The following is a 14864-nucleotide window of genomic DNA, read 5'->3' as shown; positions in this document are numbered from 1 at the left end:
AGATTTAGTTTTTTGACTAGATTTTGGAGTGTTGACGCGAGGATTTGTCCATTCAGCCACGAGCGTTACTGACCTGGTGTGTAATCAGCGTTCCAGTTCATCCCAAAGGTGTTCAGTGGGGTTGAGGTCAAGGCTCTGTGCAGGCCACTCGAGTTCTTCCATTCCAACCTTGGCAAACCATGTCTTCATGGACCTCGCTTTGAGTGTACCTCAACAAGAAAACATTTTTCATGACATTCATGCATTATTTGCCGTATTTGCAACATTATTTGCAGTCAGTGATGGCTGGTCGAGATATTAGATGGGCAGGAAGAAATATCTCAAAAAAGCTTGACAATGACAAATGAGGTCTCATCCCTGACATAAGAATATTGTGGAACAAACTATTACAAACATACACTTAAAAACAGATAGGCAGCTCCGTTCATTATTTCTAATGCATCAAGTCTACAATGCTCTACTGAGTTCATGTTTCCTCTGAATGCCAAACATAGTAAACAACTTGCATGTCTGTCATCTTAACTTTTGTGTAAATTGTACTTTGATTGGACAATGTGTGCTTAGCCTATTATGTTATTAGTCTCTCATCCAAAAGCATTTTTGGGAAAAAAATAGAATTAAAAGAGTAAATAATCCAATTAATTTGTGTTCATTACACCCGCAACTTTAATTTACATACACATTCTCAATAGCTGCTGATAAGGTGTTACAGCTGTATCAGTGGCATGGACTGAAAAATATGCAAAAAATGATACTTGGATTGATGTCTTTTTGTTGTCGAATGACAGCCCTGTTAGCCCAGTTATACCAGCTGCCTGTCTGCAGTGCTTCCAAGTTATCTGGTGGAGAAATATAATATTCTTGGAAAATAAGTGCAAGTCACATTTGAGTTGGCACATAAGAGGTGCTATATAGGTGTTTTTATCAAATAAATGATAAAAGTTGTGACTGACTGACATCCTGTCCATCCTCACGTCCAGTGGTCCCGATCCACCACTTTCCTGACCAGGACAAAGCAGTTATTGAATAATGAGTGACTGACTGTATGAATGAATAAATGAATGATGGCGCAGCAATTTTGTGGTTGTGACTGTTTGGCTGGAGTTTTGCTTAAGTAATACTGCTGAAAGAACTTTCATTGATTAAAGGTATAATGACACATGCTGTAGATGTTTTGGAAATTTACATAACATTTGCAAAACATTTGTATGGAAACATACTATACTGTATATGCTCTACATGAATAATAGGGTTGATACTGTAACCAAATCGAAGACCACCACATGTTACCGTAGTTATAATTCTCACATACTATATCCTACTTTAGTATCCTATTTGGTATTTAGACACAGGCATTGGTCAATAACTAATTGTCTCTTAATTTTACACCTTGTACAAGAGTAATCTTTGCAATAGTTTGTTAATGCAGAGTGAAATTTCACATGTATCTCATTTCAATTCCAATTTTCAAAATGATTGAATACAGATATTCAAAATTAACATACAAACTTAACTCACAGCTTGCTGACAATCTGGGGATGACTTTATCAATACTACTACCACTCCAACATCTATAAAAATACCACAGAGAACAGTGTGGCTTGGACCAACAACCTCAAAACAGCATAAGGCACATGGTTCTGGCATATGCTACACATGATGTAAGCATGTTTTCAGGCTCCCAGTACAGCCGTTGTAGTCAGAGTATCTGAGTGGTTTAAACTGGACTTTTCAAACAGCTATTCAATCTCAGCTTGTTCTAGTACAGAAGGTGATAAAGTATGCTGTTACATTAGTGCCAAAAGTGATGAGCACAATAGTTTAATTAGTGAGCATGATTCCTTCTGGTCTCACAGATTTCATGCAAAAATATACACCCACACCCCAATCTATCTTGCTCAAACCTTAACACAGTCTCTCCTTTGCCTGGTGCAATGCTATTAGATGTACAAGTTAGGATTCTTTGGTTGTACCAGAGTTCATTCTTTAGGTGCAACTTTGTTTTAATGCATGATTGCTAGTCACTCTAGCTGAATTTATTTGGCCATTTCTTCTCAAATTGTTACAAAAAAAAAAAAAAGGTTAAGTTGGATAGTAGGTTCAAACATGGAGGGGTAGAATTATAGCATTGATTATTTATTTGTTAGTTTGATATATATATATATATATATATATATATATATATATATATATATATATATATATATATATATATATATGAAAATCTAGTGAGCTAGCATGGTTTTGTCTGAAATGACGACTCTGTGATCTATACTGTGTATAGATCATTCACTAAGAGATGCAGTAGATTCGTCAATGCAATACAGCTATTATGTCCTAGCAAAATATAGTAACTCTTATATGTTGTATTAATGTGGGCAAATATGAAAAGTAAATGTATACAGATGATGCAATACTGTTATCTTTTCAGTCAAAGCAACAGATATTTAATCTTGTTTGTTACTGCTCAGTGTCACTCAACCCATTTCAATTTATTGATGATGAAAATCTGATGATGCTATTGCAAACTATTCCATGCAAAATAGACAACAGCAGGATACACTAGGCTTATATGCACAATGGATATTGACATTACACAATGTTGAGTGAAATTTTCAGTCATAAAAATAGGATAATCCGTTTTAATGGAGGGCACGGATGCCACAGAAACAAGAACTTAGACTCATACAGTGCAGAGCTTATTCTACTTCCCACATCAACTGTTAACACTTCTTATTGGACTATTCATAGATTTTAGTGTTATTGCAGAGCTCATTAGGATACACAAGTCAAATAGTCCCCGTTAGGTAAGCACTGTGTAAGAGTACTGTGTAATGTACTATAGTACATTACAATACAATAAACGTGGGGGACATGTCTACCTTGTACCCCCACAGAAAGTTTGTGTGCAAATAAGATCAATTTAGGCATGTGTATGCATTTTAAATGCAAAAAGAGTACATTTGTATGACAGCAGCATGAATTGAGAGTTCACCTACAATTTTATGCTTATGCAAAGCAAATTCACATCCAACAGGATCAATTTTAAGTGAGCACATCGATTTGTATATGAGAGCAAAAAAAAAAAAATCCCTGTGAGATAAACAAAATATACAATTGTGTGAATGTTGGCAGCAAAATAACTAGGAGATGCACCTTGAATACAAGCAAGATACAGAATACATTATTCAGTTCTGTTCATTAAACATTTTCCAGGCCCATATCCCATGGTTATAAGAATGTAAGAGGGATATTTGTTAACATATACATGCCTCAAGAAATTTAAGCCTCCAGTAGAAAGCTATTCTCACTTCATATGATCTGCACAGAGAAAGAGAGAAAGACAGAGGGAATGCAGGCACAGGCAGAAAGTGAAACAGGTATTTGCACTGTAATCTTAAGATCAGATACTGTAGATTTGAATATCACTATGGCAGTTATATGCAAATAATAAAATCAGTTTCAAAATGGAACTGCTACCTGTTTGTTTCTCTATCTGATTAGAGTGAGTGATAGACTGAGATTTGTGTGTGCTTGAGCTTGTGTCTCTCTGGGTTGCATCTAATGAAGTATAGCTCTCAGGGAAGGTGGAGGGATTGGACTGTTGTAATGCTGATTAATTGAAGCCCTTGAGGCACTCACCAAATGAGAGCTGCTGCTGTTGTGCAACTATATAAAACACAGCTCCAGGTTTTGACCACGTGTCTTATTAAGTGTGTAGTGCAGCTTTTTTTGGCTGCACTACCAAGCCATTATTGTCATATTTTGTTTTGGTTGGTTATAAAACACACACACACACACACACACACACACACACACACACACACACACATGTCAAGAACCAAGAGTTCAAGGACAAGAACAGGAAAATAAGAAAGAATAATACTCTGTTTGACTCAATTCTGACTCGTCAGAAGGTGTTGATTAACTTTCCATAACAGAAGCTCTGACAAGAGTGCCCGCTGCTGCATTTGTTCTAACACATAATCTTTATTATAATCGTAACAACTTTCAGAGGGACACAAACTGTTGATATGGTGTTGTTTTTTGTGATGAGACATTTATGTAGCATTTTTGGAAGGAACCTCCAGTGTTAGTGCTTTGCAGTCAGAGATAAATCTGTCCCTTTAAGTTTTACAACACAGGAAAGTCTTCAGGCCCTTATCGCAGTAACATGAAAAGCTTGAAGAGAGAGAAAGAAAGAGAGGTTGGTGAGGGAATGAGCTGCTAGAATGTAAGTGATAATGAAACTTTGTGGATGAATTTGCCCAACATTAAATGTATTTATACATGGGTTTAAAGTATTACATTGTAGAGCCTGGGAATGTGTGGGTGGGAAGGAGGACTCGGGAAATATTAGAATTTTTTAACAAAGTTAAACATTTAATTTTCACAATGCTTTTCAGTGCACTTTTAAAAACTCAAAAAAAAAAAAAAAAAAAAAACAAACAAACAAACAAACAAAAAAAAAAACAACCCAACTGAAAAGGGGCCTTTATTAACTTGCCAGCTTTCACTTGGTTCAAGTTCAAGGTCCAAATTCATGCTCTGCAAGTGTGTTTGTGTGTGTGCGTGTGTGTTGCCAACAGTGGCTCTCTCTCTCTCTCTCTCTCTCTCTCTGGTTATGTTCCTGAAAGCACAGAGAAACACACATAAGTCGCCTATCTGTAATAAGGCACAAGTGAGAATCATCACACATTACCTGCCAGTTCACCCGCCTACTCTCTAACCACAGCAGATGCTTGACCATGCTCCTGCTGCCACAGACATCATCTGTAATTAATAACAGTTGTAATCTTTGGCAAATGGCTGTTTTGTAAAAGGATTTAAAACATTTTAGGACATGCTGTCACTGGAAAATATTAAACTTTGGGGTGGTAATAGTAACTCCGCTTCATATCAGGCTATATCACACTGCTGCAGAATTGATTATTTTTCTGTAACAGCACACCCTGTTTTAAACAGTAGTTGTGTATACAGTTTATAATGCTAATAAGTGAGATGAAGGTAGGATGTTAGGTATAATGCACTGGTATGATATCAGCTTAGAGATCACTGCATTGTATTAACAATGCCCATAAGACAGTGTTTCATTTTTTTTTTTTTTTTCTTCCTAATTGAGTGCAAATGTCTGCAATTTACATGGTTAAATTACTTGATTCTCCAAATAAAATTATTTAAAAAATATCCTTTAATTTAACAGTTTATGCAAAAATGGAGTCTTTCAGCAGTTATTATTAAGTAATTATTACAGTGATAAGTATTATTTAAGGTTTGAATAGTTCAAACAGGCTCAAACTCTCACACTTTTGCTATGAGCAGTCAAGAAACAGTGGGATTGGGAAAACAACCACCAGAAGGCCTGAAACAGAAAATACTGACATTTCATAGAACTGGAGAAGGGGATTAAAATAAGAAAGCGCTTAGGGATAGAGTACAAAAAAAATCCAGCACCAGACCTGGAAGTTTTTAGAGACAGGTGGAACAAAATTCACATTTATTCCTAAGCAAGGAAGTGAAGCAATCAAAGTTTGCTCTTATTTGTAGTTACAAGGCCAAAGAAGAGTAACCTAAGCTCTGTAATAATGTATGCACACTGCAAAAGCTTACCTAAAAGCTTGCCTACCTCGAAATTAGGAACCCTCTTGTAAGAAAACATGAGAGGAGAACTTCAGGAGAGAGCAAGAGAGATTACAGTGCTCTGAAAAAATATTTGCCCCATCCTGATTTCTTCTGTTTTTGTGTATATCTAATACTAAATAGTTTTAGATCTTCAAACGACCTGAGTAAACACACAATACAGTTTTTACTATTTTATTATTATTTTATTGAAGCAAAAAAAGTTATCGAGCACCTGTCACCCATGTGTAAAACAAATTGCCCCCTTAAACTTAAAATCTGGTTGTGCCAGCTTTAACAGCAGTAACTGAAACCAAACACTTCGGATAACTGGAGATCAGTCTTTCACTTACTTCTAGGAGGAGTACTCCTATGCTTTGGAACATTATCTTGCTGCATCCAGTTGCGCTTGAGTTTCAACTTACGGACTAAAGACCGGACATTCTCCTTTACGATTTTCTGCTAGAGAGCAGAATTAATGTTTTCCTCAATTATTGCAAGTTTCCCAGGCCCTAAAGCAGCAAAGCATCCCCACACCATCACAGTTCCACCACCATGCATGACTGTAGATATGATATTCTCTTTGTGGAATTCTGTGTTTGGTTTACACCAGATGTAATGGGACCCCTGTCTTCCAAACAGTTCCACTTTCAACTAATCAGTCCACAGAACATTCTCCCAAAAGGTTTGAGGATCATCAAGGTGTGTTTTGGCAAAATTCAGACGAGCCTTAATGTTCTTCTGGGTTAGCAGTGGTTTTCACCTCACCACTCTTCCATGGATGCCATTTTTGCCCGGTGTCTTTCTGATAGTGGAGTCATGAATAGTGAACTTCATTGATGCAAGAGAGGTCTGTAGGTCCTTTGATGTTGTTATTGGCTCTTTTGTGACTTCCTGGATGAGTAGTTGCTGTACTCTTGGAGAAACTTTGGAAGTTCAGCCACTTCTGGGAAGGTTCACTATTGATTATGGCTATCACTGTAGTTCTATGGAGTCCCAGAGCCTTTGGAATAGCTCTGTAACCCTTCCCAGACTGATGCATTTCAATCATCTTCTTCCTCATCATGTCTGGAATTTCTTTCCATTTTGGCATAGTATTTAACTGGGTAAGACCTTTTAACCAACTTCATGCTGTTGAAAAAGTTTTATTTAAGTGTTGATTTGATTGAACAGGGTTTACAGTAATCTGGCCTGGTTGTGTCTAGTCCAGCTGAACCCCATTATGAACGCAGTTTCATAGATTTGGGAAATTAATAACATACATTTTCACACAGGCCTAGTTGCTATTGAATAACTTTTTTTGCTTCAATAAATAACATTATCATTTAAAAACTGCATTTTGTGTTTACTCAGGTTGCCTTTGTTTTATCTTAGATTTTGTTTTAATTTCTGAAACAATTTAGTATGAGATATACACAAAAACAGAAGAAATCAGGATGGGGCAAATACTTTTTCACAGCACTGTATAATGGGGGAAGTCATTTCCTCTCCATCACAAGATCATTTAATTGGCAGAAAGTAGAGGAAAGTGCTTAAGAAAAAAAACTGGTAGGAGATAGAAAACATGAAAAAGAGCATTCGTATTCTTGGTTGAGTCTATCTTAAAAGATAAATAGGTATTTTGTGTGGATGTGTTTTTATTAACAATTTATGAGAAAGACGAAAAATGGGATGGGGCAAAAGATAGAGCGAGTGAGAACACATGCCTGTGTGTCATCTGATGTTCTGGAATGTTCCTCTCCTTTGCACACACTCTGTGATGTCTCTTTCTCTGAAAGAACTGTTTGTTGTATGCAGGCATGAATCTCTCTCTCTCTCTCTCTCTCTCTCTCTCTCTCTCTCTCTCAGAAATGGAAATTTGACTGACATTGGGGCTGTTTCGAAACAATAAGCTTTAAATGAATAAAATCAAATGTCCCAACAAGGATAGAAATATCTGACAGTTTTGACCCCGTGGGGATAATTGGCTGTTCCCCACGAGACTGCTGTTTTTCCCCAAAAACTGCACTTTTTTTTTTTAAGCACCCAAAGGTTTCCTTTTAGTCACAGTGTTAATTAGTTGCATTAATAGTTACTTATTTTAATGGAAAGAACACATGGATAGTAAGGCAAATGTGTGTGTGTGTGTGTGTGTGTGTGTGTGTGTGTCTGAATGGGGAGTGAATCAACTGAAAAAGCAACAAAGAAAATGCAGAGTCATTTCAAACCCTCTTTGTCTGGTGCTAGAGCGGCTCTCACTTCCTGACACCCTGCGGAGCGATGCAAAGAAGCAATGTCACATGATGAATGTGATTTAGCGTGATGTTTGTCTTCACAATGTTAGATGTTTCATAGTTGTTACAATTTGAATCTTTTATTTAAATTCCGCTCATAAAAACATCCACTGCTTGTCCAAATGTTGATTTATATTTTATATCAATATTAAAACACGAATATCATGGTAAACTGTAGCTGTAATCAGAAATGAGCTGTTACATAGAAATGTGTGTATGGTCATTGTCACAACAGCCCAGGAAAGTCCCCCTCCTCGACAAAAGAGGTCACCATTTCCTGAATTCTAGCGATTCTAGAAAATACCAAAGTATGGAGAAAGAAAGGATCTGCTCATAATCCAAAACATACGAGCTCAGAAATCATGGCTGCATGGCTGCTTCTGGAATGGGCTCACTAATCTTTATTGATGATGCAACTCATAATGGTACCAGCAGAATTAATTCTGATATCTACAGAAACATTCTGTCTGCCAATTTACAGAGAAATGCATCCAATCAATTTCAGAGAAACTTCATCATACAGCAAGACAGTGCCACAAAACTCACTGCTAACACAACATCAGGAGGGGAAAGTGGAAGGTTTTAGACTGGCCAGGTCAATTATCAGACCTTAACCCAACTGAGCATGCATTTCACCTCCTGAAGAGGAAACCAAAAAGAGAGAAAGCCCCCAAAACAAAGAACAACTAAAAGAAGCTGCAGTAAAAGCCTGGAAAAGCATCACAAAAGAAGAGTGCAACAGTTTGGTGATGTCAGTGAGTTGCCAGCTTGATACAGTTATTGAAAGCAAGGGATATGCAAGCAAATATTAAGTGTTATTTACTTTAACCTGTTCCAATACTTTTGTGCACCTAAATATTGGTCTGCACCAAAGGTTCCATGTTCTAAGTTGTTTAACACATCTAGATTTAAATATCAGGAAATGAAAGTTGAAATTCTGATATATTGTGTCATATTCACCTCTTGATCGCAAATGCAAATGTTTTCAGTTTACAGCAAAAACAAAAGAATTGGCCTTGCTGTTTCAATACTTTTAAGAGGGGACTGTATTATATAAAGCCCAGTCATGCAATGGTTAAATGCAAATCCTTTCTCTTAAGTTGGGTAAGTTCTAAGCCTCGCTTTTCTATTTGTTTCCTGTGCCTTGACTGTTTTACTACAATCTGTTTCATTACTCTTTGGATTCACCTTGTTGGTTTGATGTTTGATGCCATTATTGTGTATGACCACTGTCTGCTTAATGTTTACAATTCTGGATTGTGATTTAATAAATCTCTGCACATACTGTAGGTCCTAATGACTCCGTTGAGCCAAATTATTGCATTCATATATAAAGCATGTGTGTGTGTGTGTGTGTGTGTGTGTGTGTGTGTGTGTTTGTGGATGTGTGTGTGCTAACATGAGTGTATTCTGTTGTAAGTAGGTTTATCAGGCATGTCATCCAACTAAACACACCTAAAAGCAAGCAAGCAGGTCTTTCTGTGCCATCTCACCATGCTAATAGACTAATTAATGGCCTTTACTAACCTCTAGTTATTTACAGCTTCTCTGGATTCATGTCATACCATAATTACCAAGACAAGTAGATTGTGAAGCCATACTGCTTTGCTCGGGTACCCTGCTTTTAGGCTCACTGAGCTATATGGACTGTGGGCAAAATGGCTGCCATTACAGTTGTTACTCACACTTACTTTCAAAATAGTTGCAAAAAAAAAAAAAATTCTACAATAATGAAAAATCACATAATATTGACAGAGCTACTGGAAGCCCAAGACTAAGAGTTGTAAAATGGGACAGTAGCTATACAAATCTGTAAACACAAGCATGAAAAAAAAAAATTCCCCTCCAAATTGATTCATCTCCCATGGACTGCCATCTATTAGGGCTGCAGTTGCTCAGCAACAGGATTATTCCTGAAATACTGACAAAGAATTATAAGCAGAACTGAGCACACTTATGTGCAAAACCTTCTGAAAGCTTTTTTTTGTTGCTGATTTTCTAGCCCACATGCCTCTCATCCTGGCACCAAAGTCTGTCAACAGCTTGTCTAGCCCCAAACACTGAGCACCTCAGACATCTCTTAGTGCCTTTTTGGCTCTCATAAGGCCAGTGGGCGATGGTGTGTGTCTCTACAATAATCCCACAGACTGGCAGAGGATGAGCAAGGATGAACGCCAGGTACCATGAGACATTTCAGACATCAACAAACCCCAACATGTACCACTGCCATGTGCAAGTGCCTCTTCCCCCCTGCAGCTTGGTTCATAGCAGAAGCATTCCAGAGAGTGAATTAAGGGTAGTGGAAGTGCCATGCTTTAATTTTTTGGCTAGCCATTTGTAAGTGGTAGTGGCTTTTACTTGAGAAGTTGTAAAACATTGAAGCTACAATTTGGCAGCCTAGCTGTGTGGGTGCTTCTATCATTTTCACATGGTACTAGACCAGAAAAGTGTTATACCATATGGTAAAGACTGATAATGCTAGTAATCAGTGTATATATAATTGATGTAGATTTCTCAATCAGGTTTAGTGGTGATGGATCAGAAAATTAGGAAGAAAGCTATGGGGAAAAAATAACATCTGCAATACAAATTCGTAAACTAAAGGGCTATTCAGACAGGACTAGTTTTATATGAGGGGGTGGGGTAAAGTAATATTTACTAGAGCTTCTCTGTGATTTTAGTGTTGTGTGAACTGGTCGTGTCAGTTATTTTTCCAGACTTTCCACCCATGCCGGTGAAGATTACAGCGACTTTTATCTTCTATAAAACGGCCTGTAAAAATAACCCCAGGTTAAACTCATCCCATACAAATGCACTCACTGTGTTTTCTTTTAAGGTAGTCGATTCGTTCTCAACATTTAGTCCAGTCAACAAATGCCACTTTGACAGAGGGATATTTATTGCAAACTTCCCAAAAAATCTCCTCCCAAATGGAATGATTATATACCATTTGTTCAAACAGCATTTTGTAACGTCATTATTTATATACAGAATCTCACAAGTTTGTTATCATCGTCTCCGAAGGGAGGGGATCATGCTCTGCTTCAGTATGTCACAGTACATGTTGGCATTCATGGTTCTCTTAATGAACTGTAGCTCCCCAGTGCCAGCAGCACTCATGCAGCCCCAGACCATGACACTACCACCACCATGCTTGACTGTAGGCAAGACACACTTGTCTTTGTACTCCTCACCTGGTTGCCACTACACACACTTGACACCATCTGAACCAAATAAGTTTATCTTGGTCTCATCAGACCACAGGACATGGTTCCAGTAATCCATGTCCTTAGTCTGCTTGTCTTCAGCAAACTGTTTGCAGGCTTTCTTGCGCATCAACTTTAGAAGAGGCTTCCTTCTGGGACAACAGCCATACAGACCAATTTGATGCAGTGTGCGGCGTATGATCTGAGCACTGACAGGCTGACCCTCCACCCCTTCAACCTCTGCAGCAATGCTGGCAGCACTCATACGTCTATTTCCCAAAGACAACCTCTGGATATGACGCTGAGTACGTGCACTCAACTTCTTTGGTCGACCATGGCGAGGCCTGTTCTGAGTGAAACCTGTCCTGTTAAGCCGCTCTATGGTCTTGGCCACCATGCTGCAGCTCAGTGTCAGGGTCTTGGCAATCTTCTTATAGCTTAAGCCATCTTTATGTAAAGCAACAATTCTTTTTTTCAGATCTCCAGAGAGTTCTTTGACATGAGGTGCCATGTTGAACTTCCAGTGACCAGTATGAGGGAGTGTGAGAGCGATAACACCAAATTTAACACACCTGCTCCCCATTCACACCTGAGACCTTATAACACTAACAAGTCACATGACACCGGGGAGGGAAAATGGCTAATTGGGCCCAATTTGGACATTTTCACTTAGGGGTGCACTCACTTTTGTTGCCAGCATTTTAGACATTAATGGCTATGTGTTGAGTTATTTTGAGGGGACAGCAAATTTACACTGTTATACAAGCTGTACACTCACTACTTTACATTGTAGCAAAGTGTGATTTCTTTAGTGTTGTCACATGAAAAGATATAATCAAATATTTACAAAAATCTGAGGGGTGTACTCACTTTTGTGACATACTGTGTGTATATATATATATATATATATATATATATATATATATATATATATATATATATATATATATATATGTCTGTGTGTGTGTGTGTGTGTGAAATTACAGATAAAGTTGGAGCTCTTGTCCAGTTTCTTTTGCTTTGTCTGTGCCATGATGTTGTATTATCAAACACCTCAGTGTTTGATAATACAACATCATGGCACACCATGTTACATATGACGCACAGGGCTGCAGTGATGGGCTGTCAGCATGTAAACGACAATTTCTACAGAAATCGCTTATCCAGTTTGAATTGACAATAAATATCAAAGACGTCCACAGTAACAATTACTTTACAGCCACGAAAATGAATCCCATTTGAATAGGGCTTAAAATTAATAATTTTGGAAATTTGGATTTATCAGGCCCTCAAAACTTATGCTCTGCAAGTTTATTCATGATGATGCTAGAAATTGGAATAAGACATTGGGAGAATGAACTTTCACACAGCAAAAACTAAATTCGGTATATACTGGATGTGAGGGCAAAACTTCACACATTAGGAAATTTAACTCAGAGCTTGCTTCAGACCCAGGAACATCATTCCAGCTATATACCAGGGCTGTTTTTCTTCAAGGGTTTGTACTAGGAGACAGAGTAATCACTTTACTGCCCACTTCAAATTATAGATTAATCACCAAGTTGCAAGTTCCCTTTGTTTTCACACTGGAAGTCAGAGAAGTTGACTATGAGGTATGACAAATAAATAGATGAAACACACTCCAAATACACACTATATACTCCAAGGTTTGTGGACACTGACCACCAGACCTACAATAATTGTGGGTCTTCTTCAAACTGTTGCCACAAATCTGGAAACACACAATTGTATAAGATGTCTTTGTTCATTACAATTTCCCTTGGAACTAAGGGGCCTAGCCCAAACCTGTTTCAGCATGCCAATACCCCTTGGCACAAAGCAAGATCCATAAAGACAGGGTTTGCCAGAGTTGGAATGGAAGAACTTAAGTGGCCTGTACAGAACCCTGACCTTAACACAACTGAACACCTTTCGGATGAATTGGAATGCTGGCATTCCCCAGGTCTCCTTGCCCAACATCAGTGCCTGACCATACTTTTGTTTTTCCAGAAGATTGGAGGTGTGATGGTCAGTTGTTGTGGTCAGCCATTTAAAGCCCTTGAGAGAAACATTTGGGACAACTTGGGACAAGTGGTAAATCTAAAATAAAAAAAGCCCCATAATATTCCAGTTCCCTGTGGAGACCAATTTTCACCATCAAGCAGAATTTTCTGATGTTTCCTACTTGTCATATCTCAGCCCAGCCACGACTAGGATTCCCGAGAAGGAACACTTACTTCAAACATGGCCGCTGAGGACTACACACACGCATGCGCTCACCTTCCCCGGAGTTCTGATCACACACACCTGCAGCCAATCATTACCACCCTCTCACCACAGCATATAAGATACTTTGGATGCATACAGACTTTGTGAAGTAAACGTTCAGCTGACTTGTTTCTCTGTCTTTATTCAAGCCTTTTCTTCCATGTTTATTGCAAAGTGACTTTGGCCATTGTTTACGTCCCCACCCTTGATTTCTGCCTCGCCCTGTTTTGTTTTGTTTGCACGATCGCCTGACCCTCGCCTGTTTCTCGACTGCGAACTTTGACTACTCCTCTGGATTACATTGCCTGAATCTGTCGCCGGCATCTGCTTCCGTATTCTCTACGGTACGTGACAGATTACTTCACCTTCCTATGGAAGCAGCGGGTGATCCGCGTTGGCATCAAGCAGTTGAAAGCCACGGTTGTATTATTAGCGACCAGAGACAGCAGCTAGCCAACCTGACTGAGAAGGTGGCTAGGCTAGCTCAAGCCGTGCCGGTCACTACACCGACGACTACATATTTTCCTCCCATACCGGCGCCGGAGAAATACGACGGAGATCCGGCATGCTGCCGGGGTTTCCTCCTCCAGTGCTCCCTGTTTTTCTCCAGCTACCCAGGCATGCTGGAGAGTCGGAAAATTATCCATTTCATGGAGCTACTGACCGGGAGAGCTTTGCTCTGGGTCATGGAGGAATGGGAACAGGGAGACAGCACCATCACTACCATGGATCAACTGACGGAGCAGTTTTGGATCGTCTTTGATCACTCTCCAGACAACCGGGAGACCGGGGAGGAACTACTGACCCTGAAGCAAGGGACACGCTGCGTAGCGGATTATGCTTTAGACTTTTGTACTGTCGCGGCCAGGAGTGGATGGAACCAACTCGCCCTCAAGACTATGTTTCACCAGGGATTGAACCCGGATATAGTGACAAAACTGGCATGTCGCGATGATCAGCTAACTCTAGATTCACTCATTAGCCTGGCTATTCGCCTAGACCGCCTGCTACAGAGCCACCGCCCAGTATGCAGCGAGGCGGATATTGCGGTGCCAAGTCTCCCCGCTGAACCCATGCAGCTGGGACGGGCACGGGTTAACACGGAGGGGAGAGAGAGACGGCGTCAAAAGCTTCGTTGCTTCTACTGCGGTGAGGAGAAGCACTTCGTCAGACAATGCCCTCTCAAGCAATGCCGTGATGTAGGAAACAACGGAACGGCTAAGCTACATCAGCCAGGGGTGAGTTTGGGTCCTTTAACCCAGAGCGTAGTTCAATCTGCATTCTTGCTACCTGTCATAGTAGAATACTCAGGACTGTGCTTAGAAGCGCTGATTGAGTTGAAGAAGGCCTTAACAAGCGCTCCCATTATCAAGCACCCAGACCCATCCAAACCATTTGTGGTTGAGGTCGACGCATCAGAGAGAGCTGTAGGAGCTGTTCTCTCACAGCGTTTCGGAGAGAGGCCCAAACTCCATCCTGTGGCATTCTTTTCACGTAA

This window comes from Ictalurus furcatus, chromosome 29, assembly GCF_023375685.1.
Source record: "Ictalurus furcatus strain D&B chromosome 29, Billie_1.0, whole genome shotgun sequence".
NCBI classification, from domain to species: Eukaryota; Metazoa; Chordata; class Actinopteri; order Siluriformes; family Ictaluridae; genus Ictalurus; species Ictalurus furcatus.
The sequence above is the reverse complement of the archived record's forward strand: the minus strand, read 5'-3'. Positions refer to the sequence as shown.